The sequence below is a fragment of the Molossus molossus genome, unplaced genomic scaffold (assembly GCF_014108415.1).
Source record: "Molossus molossus isolate mMolMol1 unplaced genomic scaffold, mMolMol1.p scaffold_m16_p_14, whole genome shotgun sequence".
Taxonomy (NCBI): domain Eukaryota; kingdom Metazoa; phylum Chordata; class Mammalia; order Chiroptera; family Molossidae; genus Molossus; species Molossus molossus.
The window spans coordinates 33,408,690-33,424,228 of NW_023425349.1; the positions used below are offsets into that span (position 1 = coordinate 33,408,690).

General features: G+C 40.0%; 1 protein-coding gene across 3 annotated transcripts in view; it reads left to right on the top strand.

Annotated features, from left to right (window-relative positions):
- The window catches only part of RNF38 (ring finger protein 38), a 75,453-nt gene that overhangs the window by 9,926 nt on the left and 49,988 nt on the right, over window positions 1–15,539 (top strand). The window contains exon 1 of one of the 3 annotated variants that reach the window (XM_036261952.1): window positions 8,162–8,257. The exons of 1 other annotated variant lie outside the window; for it this stretch is intronic. The gene's annotated coding sequence lies outside the window, so the exon portion shown is untranslated. Of the gene's footprint in view, window positions 1–8,161; window positions 8,258–8,392; window positions 8,711–15,539 lie in introns of those variants that run through there. One more of the 3 variants, XM_036261953.1, reaches the window with a different exon arrangement.

Here is a 15,539-nt window from a genome sequence, read left to right on the forward strand (position 1 = left end):
GTGTAACACTACACTAAATAGATTAGAACACGTAAGCAATGAGTAACTTTGTTTATGTGTAAGCTGGTTTATAAAGACCAAATTTGATTATATTAAAGTCACATGCTACATATAAAATTTTGTGGTTACATCAATATTGAGTAAATTTGTTGGTATGTCAAATTTTAGTTTTCTAATTTATTGGAATGTGAATTCACATTTACAAATACTGAGGTAGTTTCAAAAACCTAAAGTGAGGCTTAAATAATATTGGTCACTGTCTTGCTACAGTTAATTGTATCCAGATTCTAGGAAAAATAAATTATATTGGAAGTTGGAAAAAATAAAAATCAATGCTAATTAGCAGTCACTCCCCATTATTTCACTAACCTTCCACCCCAGACCCTACCAATCACTAATCTTTCTGTCTCTATGGATTTGCTTGTTCTGCACATTTAATATAAATGGAATCACAATATTTGGCAGTATGTGTCTGACTTCTCTCACTTAGCATCATGATTTCAAGGCTCATCTATGTTGTAGCATGAATCAGTACTCTATTCCTTTTTTTTTCTTTTTAATCCTCACCTGAAGATATTTTTCTGTTTATCTTTAGATAGAGTGGGAGAGAGAGAGAGAAACATCCATGTGAAAGAGACACATCAACTGGTTGCCTCCCGCATGACCCTGACAAGGACTGGGGATGAACTGCAACCGAGATACATGCCCTTGACCAGAATTGAACCTGAGACTATTGGTCTGCAGGCTGACAATAACCACTGAGCTAAACCAGCCATGGCATGCCATTCTTTTTTATGGGTGAATAATATTCCATTGTATGGGTATAACACATTTAATTCATCTCTTCACAAGTTGATGGATATTTGTTTATTTTTCAAAGTAGCTGCACCATTTTGCATTCCAGAAAATACACCAACATTTTTTTTTTTTTTAATCTTCACCTGAGAATATTTTTCCATTGATTTTTTAGATAGAGTAGAAGGAGGGAGGGAAGGAGAGAGAGAGGAAGGGAGAGAGAGATACAGACACAGACACAGAAAGAGAGAGAAACATCCATGTGAGAGACACGTCAATTGGCTGCCTTCTTCACAACAACCAGGGCCCAATCAAGGCAGGGAATCGAACCTGCAACTTAGGTATGTGCCCTTGGTTGGGAAGGGCATGCCAGTATTTTTTTATTGTCTTTTAAATTATAGCCACTGTAGTAAGTGTGAAGTGGCATCTTATTCTGGTTTTAATTTGCATTTCTCTAATAACTAATGATGCTGGTTATATTATATGCTTATTGGCCATTCCTAAATCTTGCATGGTCCGTTAAAGAAAAGCCAGTTAAGGATCTTTGATTATTCTTGCCACTTGTACTTAAAAAAAAATTAAATCTCTCCGTGCTTCCAATTATATAGTTACATGTATCCATTATGGAAATGTGGGGAAATAACATAGAAATAGACTGTGTCATAAGCAAACTCACCATATTTCAGTAGATAATTACTCTTTTTTTGTTGTTAATCCTCACCAAGAATATTTTTCCATTGATTTTTTAGATAGAGTGGAAGGGAGGGAGGGAGGAAGGGAAAGACACATCAATGTGAGAGAAACACATCAATTGGTTGCCTCCTGTGCAACCCCAGTCCAGGGCCGAGGATTAAACCTGCAGGTACATGCCCTTGACCGGGAATTGAACCTGTGACCTTTGGTCTGCAGGCTGGCACTCTAACTGCTGAGCCATACTGGCCAGGACTAGATAATTACTCTTAACATAGCTTCCCCCCACCCCCAAATTTTCCTCTGTATTCTCTGCATGGTTAAAATAAAACTAAATTGTTCTAATTATCTGTGACTGTGTAATTGGTTACCCTAAAACACAGTAGTGCAAAGCATATCTTTCATGGTTCTGTGGTTTCCTGTGTTCAGCTAGGTGGCTCTTGTGTGGATTTTCATATTCATTTGCAGTCAAATGGTGGCTGAGGATGGAGTCATTTTGAAGTACTTACGTGTTTGATGGTGGTTGCTGGCATTTCAAATAGAGCTCTTGGCCTGAGCACCTACATGTAGCTTGGACTTCTCACAGCATGGTGGCTTGATACCAAGAGTGACTGTCCCAAGAGGACCAGGCAGATGCTGTATGACCTTATATTACCTAGCTTCAGAAGTCACAAAGCATCATTTCCACCACAGTCACAGGCCTGCCCAAAGTCAAGAGAAGGGAACATTGATCCTACCACTGGGCAGAAATGTCAACATAATGTTATAAGAAGAGAATGAAAGGCAGAAGAACTTACTATGGCCATCTTGGAAAATATGATCTGCACAGTATATCTACCTGAAACATCAGTAAAAATGGCTGCATGATGTTCCATCTTAAGGCTTTATGGTAATTTAACATGTCTTTAATTGTGAAACTTTAGATCATTAAAAAAAACTCTTGCATTTATTCATTCAGCAAATATTAAGTACCTGTTATATGCCAGGCACTGTTGAGTCACCAGGATACAGTGGTGAAAAGACTGACAAAGAAGATGCTTGTTTTTCTGGTGGCTATTTTTTTTTTTTTTTGTGGAAGATGCAGAAAGTGAACTGTATATGTAAACCAGTAAATAATCAGATACTCAAGTGCTGTGCAAGTAATTGGGCAGTTGGCTCCTCTAGATTAGGTGTTAGGGAAGGTATTTAGGGAAGGTGACACTGAGGCTAAGATATAAATGATAAGAATGAACACATTTTAAGGAGAAGAAACAGCTGTGCAAAGGCTCTAAGGCTAGAAAGATTGTGCAAACAGAAATAAGGCTGATGTGCATGAGCAAGGTGAATGAGGGTGGAAGTGGTATGAGAAGAGGCAGTTGTGAGACAAATCACATGGATCTTGGTAAGCCTGGGAAAGAACTTTAGATTTTATTCTGCTGGTTATGGGAAACATTTGGAAGGTTTTAAGCAAAGGCGTGACATAATCTGGCTTATATTTTTAAAAACATCCCTTTTACTGCTGTGATAACATTTTCTTTTATAGTTGTGGTAAAATTTACCTGACATAAAATTTACCATCTTAGTCTTTTTTTTTTTAAATTGGTTTGAGAGAGAGAGAGAGGAAGAGGTGGGGAGAGAAATACTGATGTGAGAAACATCGCTTGGTTGCCTCCCTCATGTGCCCCAGCTGGGGTTCGAACCTGCAACCCAGGCATGTGCCTTGACTTGGAATCAAACCCACAACCTCTTGGTGTACGGGATGATGCTCCAACCACCTCAGCCACCCAGGCACCATCTTAACCATTTTTGAGTTTATAGTTAATGCTTGTAGATGCCTCATAGCCTGAATAGTACTAGGCCAATTCACCTTTCCCCTGAGTAGCTTCATCTTATAAAGTCCTTTTAGCTGGTTTTGGTAGAAGGAAGGGAACTTTTAGGGGATGAAAGTGAGCAGAGCTCCTTCAGGAAATTTTGAAATTTATTTTGTGTGTCCTTGTTCCTCTCTTTTACTACCTACTCTGTCTCTGTGTCCCATTTCTCCTTGGGAATTTACCTATTGATAAATACATTAGAATACCATTGCTGTATTTACATATCATTAAACTATTTACTGAGCTGTTGCCATGTGCTAGACCCCTTACCAGAAACAGCAAGGCTTAGTCTATAGCAGCGGTTCTCAACCTGTGGGTCAAGACCCCTTTGGGGATCGAACGACCCTTTCACGGGAGTTGCCCAAGACATAACAGTAGCAAAATTGCAGTTATGAAGTAACAAAGAAAATAATTTTATGGTTGGGGGTCACCACAACATGAGGAACTGTATTAAAGGGTCGCGGCATCAGGAAGGTTGAGAACCACGGGGCTATATAGCTTCAAGGAGTTTACTGTCTAATGGGCAAAAAAGTCAAGTAAATACTATGTACTTGCAAGGTAGGAGGATTAATGCTCTTTTGGAACAGAGTAGAGGCCACTAACTCAGCAGTAGTGGTAGGGTTTGGAATGAGGTTATAGTCAGGAGACTTGGCAGTGAATAAGATGGCAGCACAGCCACATTTCTGACAGTGTTAACAGTGGGAAACTGCCTCTTCATTATAGAGGTCAAAGACTTCTAACATTCTCTACCCAGCACCTTCTTTGGCAGGACAGGGCCCAACAGTGTATAGCTTTTCTTTTCCTGATATTTTTCCTTCATGTGTGTGGTTCTTTATCTGCAGCTCTTCAGTCATGCCTTTCAATATGTTAAACTAGGAGATGCCCCACCTTTTTTGTGTCTTCTCTATCAGCCAGCATTCTCCCAATGTGGATGTCAGTGATATACAGAGGAGAAATGGGACCTGTTCCAGAGGAGCTTATTACAGTTTAATAGGAGAGAATAGATATTTAATAAATACTGTAAGGTGCTATGATAGAAGTGTGTAGAGGGGTAAGAAAGCCTATAGCCTATCATCATCTCTTTTGTATAAGGATCCTTCAGATAACTATTATTTGATGTCTAGAAATGAAAATTTGAGCACAAAACCAAATTTTATATTTACTGTTTGGTAGACTACTATTACTTACATAAAATTTGTTTGTAATTATTATTTATAAAGTATGTTTGAAAATGTATTTCCAGCAGTAGTACCCTTCAAATTGACAAGATTGCGAGATAGTTTTCTCGAAGTAGATTGTGAGTTTCAGAATGAGGAAAAGGCAGGAAAACACAAGAAATCCATAAATATTAAAGAAATTTAATTCCAAGTTCAGTTGACTAACCAGCAAATTCTACCAAACATTTATAGAAAGTATACCACCAATCTTATAGAAACTCTTCCAGAGAATAGAAAAAGAGAACACTCCCAGATTTCAATTTCTGAGACTAGCATAATCTTTGTAACAAAACTTGACAAAGACATTACAGAAATGTGAAATAACAGCTCATCTCAGTCAAGAACACATATGTAAAAATCCTAAACAAAATACTGGCAAACTGAATCCATCAATATATAAAAGGGGTTATTCAATAATATGTATTTTTAAAATTAGAAATGTAAAGTTGGTTTAACATCCAAAAACTAGTCAATATAATTCACACATTAACAGAAAAATAATATAATTCACTCCTAGATACAAAAAGGTTTGATAAAGTTAAACATCCATTTCTGATAAACTTTAAGCAAAGTAGAAATAAATGAGAACACCTATAATTTGCTAAAGAGATCACAAGAAAACCTATTGCAAACATACATAAATGTGAAATATTGAATGTTTGGGGTTTTTTTTGAAATAAGACAGAAATGCCTGCTCTCACTGTGTCTATTTAGCACTGTGCCAGAGGTCCTAGCAAGTGCAGTAAATCAAGACCCAAATAAAGGAAAATGTTTTGGAAAAAAAGAAATTGAATAGTCATTCTTTTCTGCCAACAGGATTGTATGCATAGAAAATTCAAAAGAATCAAGGTAAATTATTAGAATTAATAATTACATATAAAACCTAGAATAAACCTAAGAACAAAAATGTGCAAGACCTCTACAGAAAACTGAAGCATAATGGAAAAAAATTAGTTACTCAGTATAAGGATGCATCTTGCTAATAGATTGAAGATACAATATTGTAAATATATCAGCACTTCTTAGATCATCTCTAGATCCAGTGCAGCCCAATCAAAATCTCAGATGTTATCAACACATATTAGAATGGTCGGACACCAGAACAGACAACCTCAGTGGCCAGACACATTTGAAAGAACTTGCATATTTTCCTATTTGGTAAGCAGTATATTGAATGGCATATAGGTTTCCTCCACAATCTTGAGCATTCCTATGAAACTTTTCATAAGTCAAAATGGCATAAAGTGAATGCACAAAGTAAATCGAGATAAAGCACAGATACAGTTCAAAGCAATGGTAGCTTGCTGCTGAGATGCTGAGTGTAGGCTGCCCAGGAAGGAGCTTGGTGGTGCCACTCTTGCTGCTCAGGTGTGTACTGCTGTGCTCACAGAAAAACAAATGCTGAACCCTGTTTTTGCTAAATCATCTTCATATTCCTTTCAGTTAGCAAAAACAGGCAGTAATGTAGTTCTTTCATAAAAGTGAAGTGGTATAAAGCAGGCTTTCAAAAAGTGGGATTTTTATTTTACAAGTGAGGGGACTTAAATGACGGGTACCTCAGGAAGAAGTTGTTAGTAGTCATTCACAGTTTTCACATCTGTTGTGAAAACCAATTTTAAAGGGCATTCTTAGAGTCAGCATTCTCAAGAAGTTCTTTTCACAAGCAACTATTTCTACAAGTGGTGTGCCATCCTCTAGCCACCTGATCCTGGTCATCTCATTAGTTGTACTAGCCCCATTTCAAGTGCTCAGTAGCCAAATGTAGCCTGTGACCCCCTTTTGGATGGTGCAGATGTCAAACATTTCCATCATTGCAAAACATTTTATGGGACACCTCTCTAACAAGGCTCTCCATTTTTTTGGTCAAATACCAAATAAAATTATAGGTGGACTGGAGTTGAGCAACTGCTCTGGTATAATTTGGCCCACCTTAAAGCTTATCCTTGGGTGTTTACTAGTACCATAGTTTTTGGTTAAGAAAATCAATTAAAGAAGAAATTGCAGTACAAATTTCAAACTATCCAACCTTGAGGGGAGGGAGCATTGCTTACATCTAGGCAGACTTCTTGGGTTAAGCCCTAAGAGTTCAGGTAGCTAAGATGTTAACCATTTGAGAAGGTTCTCAATGAATTTGCCTCACAAAGGGGAATTCAGATAAACCAAAGGTTTAGGAACCCTGGAGGACTATAGTAGATTTTTGCTGCTGAGATTCAGCACTTGAAGAATCTAACTCTTATGATTGGACAACTTTCAAATGGTAATTTCTCTCCCCTTTCCCAGTATTTCCCCCCATTTTCACCTCTCATCACATACTCTATATCCAAGTACACAGGAAACTCTGTTTGTGTAGCTGAGATTCTGGTTGAAGATCTGTAATGCCAGGTCAATCCATAGCAGTAGAGGAGTTGTGAGGAATTCAGATGTTAGAAATGGATTGCATTGAATACATCTAAAGATGTGGATGGGAATTATGACTCTTTACCATGAAGTGGAAAATAAAAACATAAAAAATTGGATGTAATTATCTACAAATTGGCTGCTTTATTAGACTGGTAGAGAGGGCTTTGAGGGAAGAATCAACTATGTAACTAAGCTATATAATGGTGTTTAGGGCTGGGGGAAGGGTTGTGTTCATAAGGGGCTATTCTTTGTCCAGGAATTGTAAAAGCCTATGATGTTATTGCTGGAACTTTGATTCAACAGTTGCTAAGCACCTGCTGTTGTGTTTCAGGCTGTAGGTTTGGACCTTGGGGTTATAGAGTCCAAACGGTTCCAGTGCTGAGCCTGATATGGGAGACAAGATATATACAACTAATTACCATATTCATACATAGAGGTTCAGATGGTCCTGGAACATCATTTTAGTCTGATTCCCTAATCTACCAGAAGCAGGCTGAGGCTTCTACCAGGAAGGAGACTGATTTAAATAACCCATTGTTTATTTGATACCTGAAAATAAATGGGTTGCCTGAAAAACCCATTGTTTTTTTGTTACCTCCCGCCAATGGACCACTGTAAAATAATCATCACTGCCCTTGAAGACATCTAATCCCTGTCTGTTTAAAGCCCACTTCGTCCATAATGTCCTTGACTGCTCTCCTTTCCTCGGATACCACTTAACTATCTTTTCCCTGTGTTCATTGTGCTTTTTATGGAAGGCCTTACTTCCTCTTTTAGATCTTGAACTTGATCAGGTCACCAAGCTGGCTTAGGTCCTCATACTTATCTCATTTCCCATCAGCAAGGTCTGAATAATTGTCGCTTTTTAAGCCTTACAGTCGGACACGTTGGGTTGGAACCTGCTTGCTCCATTGTGAGACACTTTGCCTCTACATCAATAAAAGTTCCTCAGGCCACATAAATACGTATTGTGAATTTAAGTGAGGTCAGGTATTTATTGACTGCTGAGTTTTGGAGGTGGGAGGCACCCACCAGCAGCAACAATTTAGGGAGGGAGTGTAGGAATTGGGAGACCCTGTCCTGCATCCGAACGGTGGAGGCGGGGAGGGAGGCGGGCCAGGGCGGAGCTGCGTAGGGGCGCGGTGCCACGGACTCTGTTGCCGGAACTAGTCCGAGTGGCGCGCCAGGATGCGCACAGCTCCGCCCCGCCCCCTGCCCCTCGGGGTGGAAACAAAGGGGGCTCTGCACTGAACCAAGGGGAAAAGAGGCGGAGCGTCTGTCGGTCTCGCGCCCAGGGCCCGCTAGGTTTGTTCCGAGGGGAATGGGAGGGCCGCGTGCTCACTCATCAAGCGGCCTAGCAGCGAGGGGCGTCGCCTGCGCGCGCAGCGAAGAGTTAGTGCGCCGGCGCGCGTGCAGCCCGGTCCTTAAGCCCTGCGGAGGGGTGCAGTGGGGCGGGGCGGCGGCCCAGGCAGTTAGGGCGCGGGGGCAGAGAGCATGGAGCCCCCGAGGCATTAGCCGACTGTCAGCTCTGGGCGTGCAGCCTTCGTTTCCTGGCGCGGCCGTGTGATGGTACTAGGAGGGAGGAAGGAAGCGCCGTGACAGCGCCTTGTTCGGAGCCCGGGTTCCGGGGGCGAGGAGGCCCGGGGGACGAGGGATCTGGCGAGCAGGCCGCTGGCTGGGCGAGCAGTCACAATAGGAGGTGGCAGGCCCGCAAGGAGCCACGGGGGCAACTCCGCAGGGCGGAGCCTTCCCTCGCAGGTACTAGGAGCTGCGGCCGTTGGTTCCCGCGCGCAAGGGTGGGACGGGCCCAGCCGCAGGCCGTTGGGAGGCTGCGGGCGCGCCCAGCGGCTGGGCGGAGGTGTGGTTGTCCGGTGTTCTGCGGGGGCGTCCAGCACTCTTTGTTTCCCAGGCGGCAGTGAGAATGAGTGGGCACAGAGAACGAGAGCTCTGGCCTGCTGCCCCTGGCAGATGGCCTCACTCTCTGGCTCCCTCCCTTTTTGCCAAGGCGCAGGTGAAATGATGTCACCCAGGAGAACGCGGAACCAGTCGGAAGGGTCCTCTCACACATCCTTCTGCTGCTGGGGGTTTCTGTCCAGGCTGTGTTTTGTTCTCAGGGGATAAAAGTTATTCCTTTCAGGGCTGAAGAATGAGAGAGGTTGGTTTTTCAAATTATTGAAGGCTAAAGAATAAAGTTTTTATTTTCGTTATAGGACTTGAAAAGGGACCTCACTTTTTCTTTGTGCTGCAAAAATGATGTATACTGTTATTCAGTAAAAGTTGGGTATGCTAATTCTTCCATCATAAATAGAAACATGAATACTTAGCATGTAATTAATTATTGCTAACATATGAATTGCATTTTTTTTCTTAAGGAGGCGCACTTAAATGTATGAAAATTTAAGTATATACCCTTTTAGATCCTTGATTGCAATACAGTTAACACATTTACCACAAAATTCCTTCAAATAGCAATCATCTCTGGTAACTAGGCTTAAATTTTAAGACAATTCATTCACACAGTTTTTATGAAATCAAAACAGTAAGGGTCTAGGGACTGTAAATCAAGGTAAAGTTGTTCCTGTTTTTGGAGAACACAGGCTAATAGAAATGGGACTTATATATAAGTAACAATACAAGAACAAATATAGGTATCAGATCAGTTGCAGTGAAGCTGGTATGTACCTGCAATCAAAAGATGAAATTAATAGCTGGGTTTTCAAGTGGGAATTGTATCACTTCAGTTACCGCTTTCTCCAGTTTTCGCTAGCTCATAAATTTACTGGCATAATATTTTTCACTTTTTGAAAACCTATTAAATCTTCAATCTGCTTATTATAGGAGTTCTAGTTTAAGTTGATTTCTATCATTTTCTGTAATGCTTTTTCTAAGAGAATCTGTGGCCTTTTAGAAGAGATATAGTTGAACCAGTTTTGCCACAGACTAGCCTTGTGGGCCTCAGGTCCTCCCTCTTCAGTAAAATATGAGAGTTGGATATAAATGATTTTCATTGTTTCCCCACCCTTGATATATTTTGTGATTCTGTACTTGTTGAAGTTTATGTACCCATCTGTTTTTCTAGGTAGTTAGATATAACTGAGTCTGTTAGCATCATAATGTAGAGTGTAGTTCTATTGTCTCTCTGCCAACAGCTTTGGATCAGGCTTTTAGTTACATTTTATTTGTGCTCCGTTTTTCCTTTTTTTCCCCAAGGTCGGGGTGGGAAGCATGAAAAAAATCTTTAGATAAAAAATCTCTGAAATGATACATCAGCATGGAAAGATTATTGATCAAGATTGTCTTTTATTTCTAATCTAGTCCATCTATTTCTCTCTCTGCTGCCACCAGTTTTGTTTAGGCCACCACCATTTTGTTGGAAAAAGGTAGTTCTTGATTGATCCTGTGATTGTTCTGTAGTATCTGAGTCTACTTACTGGTTTTCTGGTTGTTTCTAAATCACCTCTGTTCATTTTCACTTCTGTTCTTTGGTTAACTCACGACTTGCTTTATTTGAGGGCGTATAGATTGTAAATATATACTTGAACCCAGTAGTTTGGTTCATTAAGCAAATGTTAAATTCCTAATGTGATACTATCTGCGAGGAGATCAAGCAAATATATAGTAAATTAGCGAGAAATTTGTGTAAATAGATGGAGAGGGGACATGCATACAGTCCCCACCCACACTCATATCTTTTCATGTTCCTTTTTTTAAGGATTAAAACACTTTACCTTCCCTCCCTCTAATTTGAATATCTTACCTACCTCTCATCCCCTCTGTTAGGGGTCCCTATTGTCTTCACTTTTAGTTCCTGTTGAATTGCCTCACTAGACTGAATCTCTTTGAGGCCAAGGACTATTTCTTTTCCCCCATTGTATTCACATCTAGCACATGGTAGACATGCAATAAATATTTGAATTAATTATGATTTTTATTTAAAAAGAATAAAGAACTCAGTCACACTTGGTCTTTTCAAATACACGTACAAATAATTTTTGTATTGATTTGGACTGGCCATAGTATGGATGTTTTCCAATCTGTATCATTCTTAGAGCTACAACTTGAAAAGATACTTTAGAGCAATCTACTAAGAGGTTACCAGCCTAAGTAAAATGATTTTAGGCACAGTTTCTTGAGGGGATGATAATCTTTGTCAGGTAAATCTGGATTGTGAAGGGAAGGAAAGAGACAGTTTATTAAAACAATGTGTAACTCTTATTTTTCCTATCTTTGTGTCCACCTTCTCAATACATATAATGTCCCTGCCTTCTCCCCTTCTTCCCATTAATTTATGGGACTTTCCGGTGAGGAAAAGGGTAGAGTAGAGCCTTTTGGCTACTTTCACCAATCCTGGCTCTACTCTGCTTCCAGAAAAACATGGGTACTTAACACAAGAATGGGAATAGTAGTTCATTTTTTTAAATGATTGTCTCAGCCCTGGCCAGTTTGGCTCAGCTGTTAGAGTGTCGGCCCAGGGACTAGAGAGTCCCAGGTTTGGTTTCCACTAAGGGCAGTACCTCGGTTGCAGTTTGTCCTGGCCCCTGTTGGGGTCCTGTGGGTGGCAACCACTCGAAGTGTCTCTCTCACATCCATGTTTCTCTCTGTCTCTCTTCCTCTCTCTCACCCGCTTTATCTGAAGATAGATGCAAAAATGTCCTTGGGTGAGGATTTAAAAAAAAAAAAAATGATTGTCTCAGCCCTGGCCTGTGTGGCTCATTGGATAGACCATTGGTCCAAGTACTGAAGGGTCTCTGGTTTGCTATCCAACCCTGGTTTGGGCAACTGCAGAAGGCAACCAATTGATGTATCTCCCTCACATTGATGTTTCTGTCTGTCTCCCTCTGTCTCAGTTTCTTTTTCTCTCTGCCCTTCTCTCCCTTCCATGCCTTCTAAAAAAAGGAAAAAATATCCTCAAGTGAGGATTAACAACAACGAAAAAAGATTGCCCCGGTGCTGGACAATAATGATCCCATACATACTCCATAGGTGGTACCAGTCCTTGAATGATTTAATGACTGCATAAATAGTCCACCAAGCACAGATACCATAATCTTACTTAACAAATAATTTACTTGTTAGTCATTTAGGTTACTTCTATTTTTTTTTTTTTTTTTATCCTCACCCGAGGACATTTTTTTCCATTTTTTGCACAGAGTGGGAGGGAGAGAGAGGAAGAGAGAGAGAGAGAGAAACATCGATGTGAAAGGGACACATCGAGTGGCTGCCACCCGCACGACCAACCAGGGCCGGGGACAAACTGCAACCGAGGTACATGCCCTTAGCGGGAACCAAACCCGGGTCTCTCCGGACCGCAGGCCGATGCTCTAACCGCTGAGCCAAACCGGCCAGGGCTAGGTTACTTCTAGTTCCCTTTTAAATTGTTGCTATTAATGTGCTGTGATGAACATTTTACATATATTTTCCATATTTTGGAGAATAACCTGAGAATTTATCAGAGGAAATATTACTGATTCAAACTTTTGATTTATTAATAAAAATCTGCCTGATTATTTTTCAGGTGATTAATATTTGCCCCCCTGGAAGCAGTGAGACTTTTTTGGAATTTTAGATAATTTGGATTTGACTTCTTCATTTTTAGATACCCAGACTTAGAACTACAGGACAGGAGGAAGGGACTTGGAGTCAGCATTAAGCACTTGAGTCATCTTTTGTTTTTCTCTCCTATTAGGCTATGATTTGAATGCTGCTGACCAGTTGATATTATAGCAAGTAACAGTGAACAATGTTTTTTTTTTTTCTTTTTCTGGAGAGTAATGTAGCTATTTTGGAGAAGGCTGTTTGGGCCTTTGAGCAATTTATTGTGTAGAAAACACATTACTTAATACACCTGCACATCCTGTGCCTCCCTTTATCAGAAAAATGTAAATGAAAGAAGAAGGAAGCTGTAGTCAGAAGCTATTTTGGAGGAAGCAAGTTCTGGCACAATATCTCGACCTAAGTCGTATGTTATTTTTAGCACAATAACTGATAATAATTACTACACTCTCCAAGACAAAGGTTAAATTCTTGGTTATATTATGGTTACGAAGACTGGGAAGACTGGGAAAGCCACATTAAACAAAAGATGTCTTAAAATAGTAATGTGTTGGTGCTCAAAAGATTAAATTGTTTTATATAACTTTAGTTTTGTGAAACATTGCTTCTCTCTATTATGCTGAGTGAATTAGTCATTCAATTATATGTAAATAAACATTGAAAATGAGAAATGGGTGAGTTGCAGGTTTAAGGGATGTTCTCTTGGCATGAATTTTTAAATATAATTTGCATTCTGAGAGAAGGCTAAGTTACCATGTCTTGGTAATGTTCAACATTTGCCATGTTAGAGAAAAAAAGAATTGTATCAATTTTCAGATACAATAACCTAGTATTATTTTGCTGAGGGAGAATTGGGACCAATAGTGGAAATTTATGTCAGAAACAATTTAGAAGGAAACAAATACATTTTAAAATACTTCATATAGCTTTACATAGGCCTTGCAGAATAATTGTTTGTTCTTAATCCAACTACGTTATAAAGAAGAATGTTACTTTTAAAATTCTTAAACTACAAGGTAGTTTAGTGGACTCAGTATGAACTTTAGAGGTGATAGGCTTGGCTTTATTTTTTATTTTTTTTCTTTATTGATTTTTAGAGAGAAGGGAAGGGAGAGGAGAGAGAAAAACATCGATGAGAAAGAACAGTGATTGGCCACCTCCTGCATGCCCCTCACTGGGGATTTGGCCCACAACCTGGGCACGTGCCCTGACCGGGAATTGAACCAGCAACCTCTGGGCGCATGGTTGACGCTCAACTACTGAGCCATACTGGCGGGGCAGGCTTGGCTTTAAATTATGACTGTTGATATTTATGAGATGTGTGTCTATAAGCAAGCCACTTAACCTTGACTTGCAGTGTGTAAAGATCAGAGATCCTAGTTCATTTTCTGGTATAAGATTAGCTATTACAAGATTGAGATTTTAGCCCTGGCCAGTTTGGCTCAGCGGTTAGGGTGTCGGCCTGCGGACCAGAGAGTCCCAAGTTCGGTTTCCGCTAAGGGCATGTACCTCCGTTGCAGTTTGTTCCCGGCCCTGGTTGGGGTATGGGTGGCGACCACTCGATAAGTCTCTCTCACATGGATGTTTCTCTCTCTCTCTTCTTCCCTCTCTCCTTCCCGTTCTATCTGAAGATAAATGCAAAAGTGTCCTTGGGTGAGGATAAAAAAAAAAAAGATTGAGATTTTAAAAACTGTATTGCTTAAAGATGTCTTAATTTATATTTTCTTAATCAAATTAATATAGCTAAAATTCTGGAGAAGAAACTTTGAGTGTGATATAACAATTGTATATATATATATATATATATATATATAGTGTTAATTTTCTATTGTGTAATAAAGTACCACATATTTAGTAGTTTAAAACATGAATCTGTTATCTCAGCATTTCCATGGATCAGGAGTTCTGGTATGGGTTAGCTGTGGGCTAAGGTCTTACCTAATGGGAGCTGTGATTTCATCAGATACTTGATGTCCTTTTCCCTGCTCACTGGTTGTTGGTATAATATGGTTCTTGTGATTTTTCTTACTAGCTGTCTGGTGACCGCTCTCAGCTCCTAGAGAGTGCCATTAGGTCTCTCCCACATGACCCCTTTAATGTGCCTTCTCACAACATAGCAGCTTAGTCTACTGGTTTGACTACAGAATCTCTTCAGGAAAGACTGTTCCTCTTTTGAGGGCTTTCTTTGATTAAGTCAGACCTACCCAGTATAATCTCCTCTTCGTGATTGATTAACTTAAAACCAACTGACCAGAATCCCCCCCCCCCCAACCCTGACTGGAATTTTAATTACATCTGACAATCCCTTCACCTCTGTGAAAGAGTTTGTATAATTTAGGTCATGTAATTTAACCTAGTCATGGGAATAAAATTCACTGTATTGACAGTCCTTCCCATATACCAGGAAAAGATGGTTTATACAGATGTATACAGAGGTGGTGGGAATCTTGGATGCCATCTTAGAATTCTAACTGCCCCCTACCCACACACATACACAATGATTGTGTATGATTTTATCTTATCCAGTGGGGGCATCTGGTATTGATCAAACTCATCTGTCAGTTTTGTCCCAGATCTGTATTAACTACAGGAATTGAGTATAGCCTTTCTCCATTGTATTCATTTATCCTCCCTTTTTATAGACAAATGGAGCTTCCGACCAAAGGAAATTGTGGGTAGAGAGGAATATGTTTCAAAATTACCAACTGTAACCATAGCGACCCAGGTTTGCCAGTTTAAGTTTTCAAAGGAACAAAGAATTGAGAGGAAACCTGATCGTCAGATTCTGTTTTCCAAGCCAGCTACTTGTACGAGCAGTTTGTTGTAAGAGTGCTATTCATGCAGACTGCTTCAGGTATGATAGTTGAAGGCAGATGGCCTTATTAAAAAGCTCTTCAAAGGTACTTACTGTGCAAATTATAAGTTTAAGAAAATTGCAGAAATAATATGAAGCTGATATAAAGGAATAGACCCTTTTGAGAGAGGAGAGAATTGCTGAAGTGGTGAAAAGCACTCCTTAGATTGAATGAGGAAT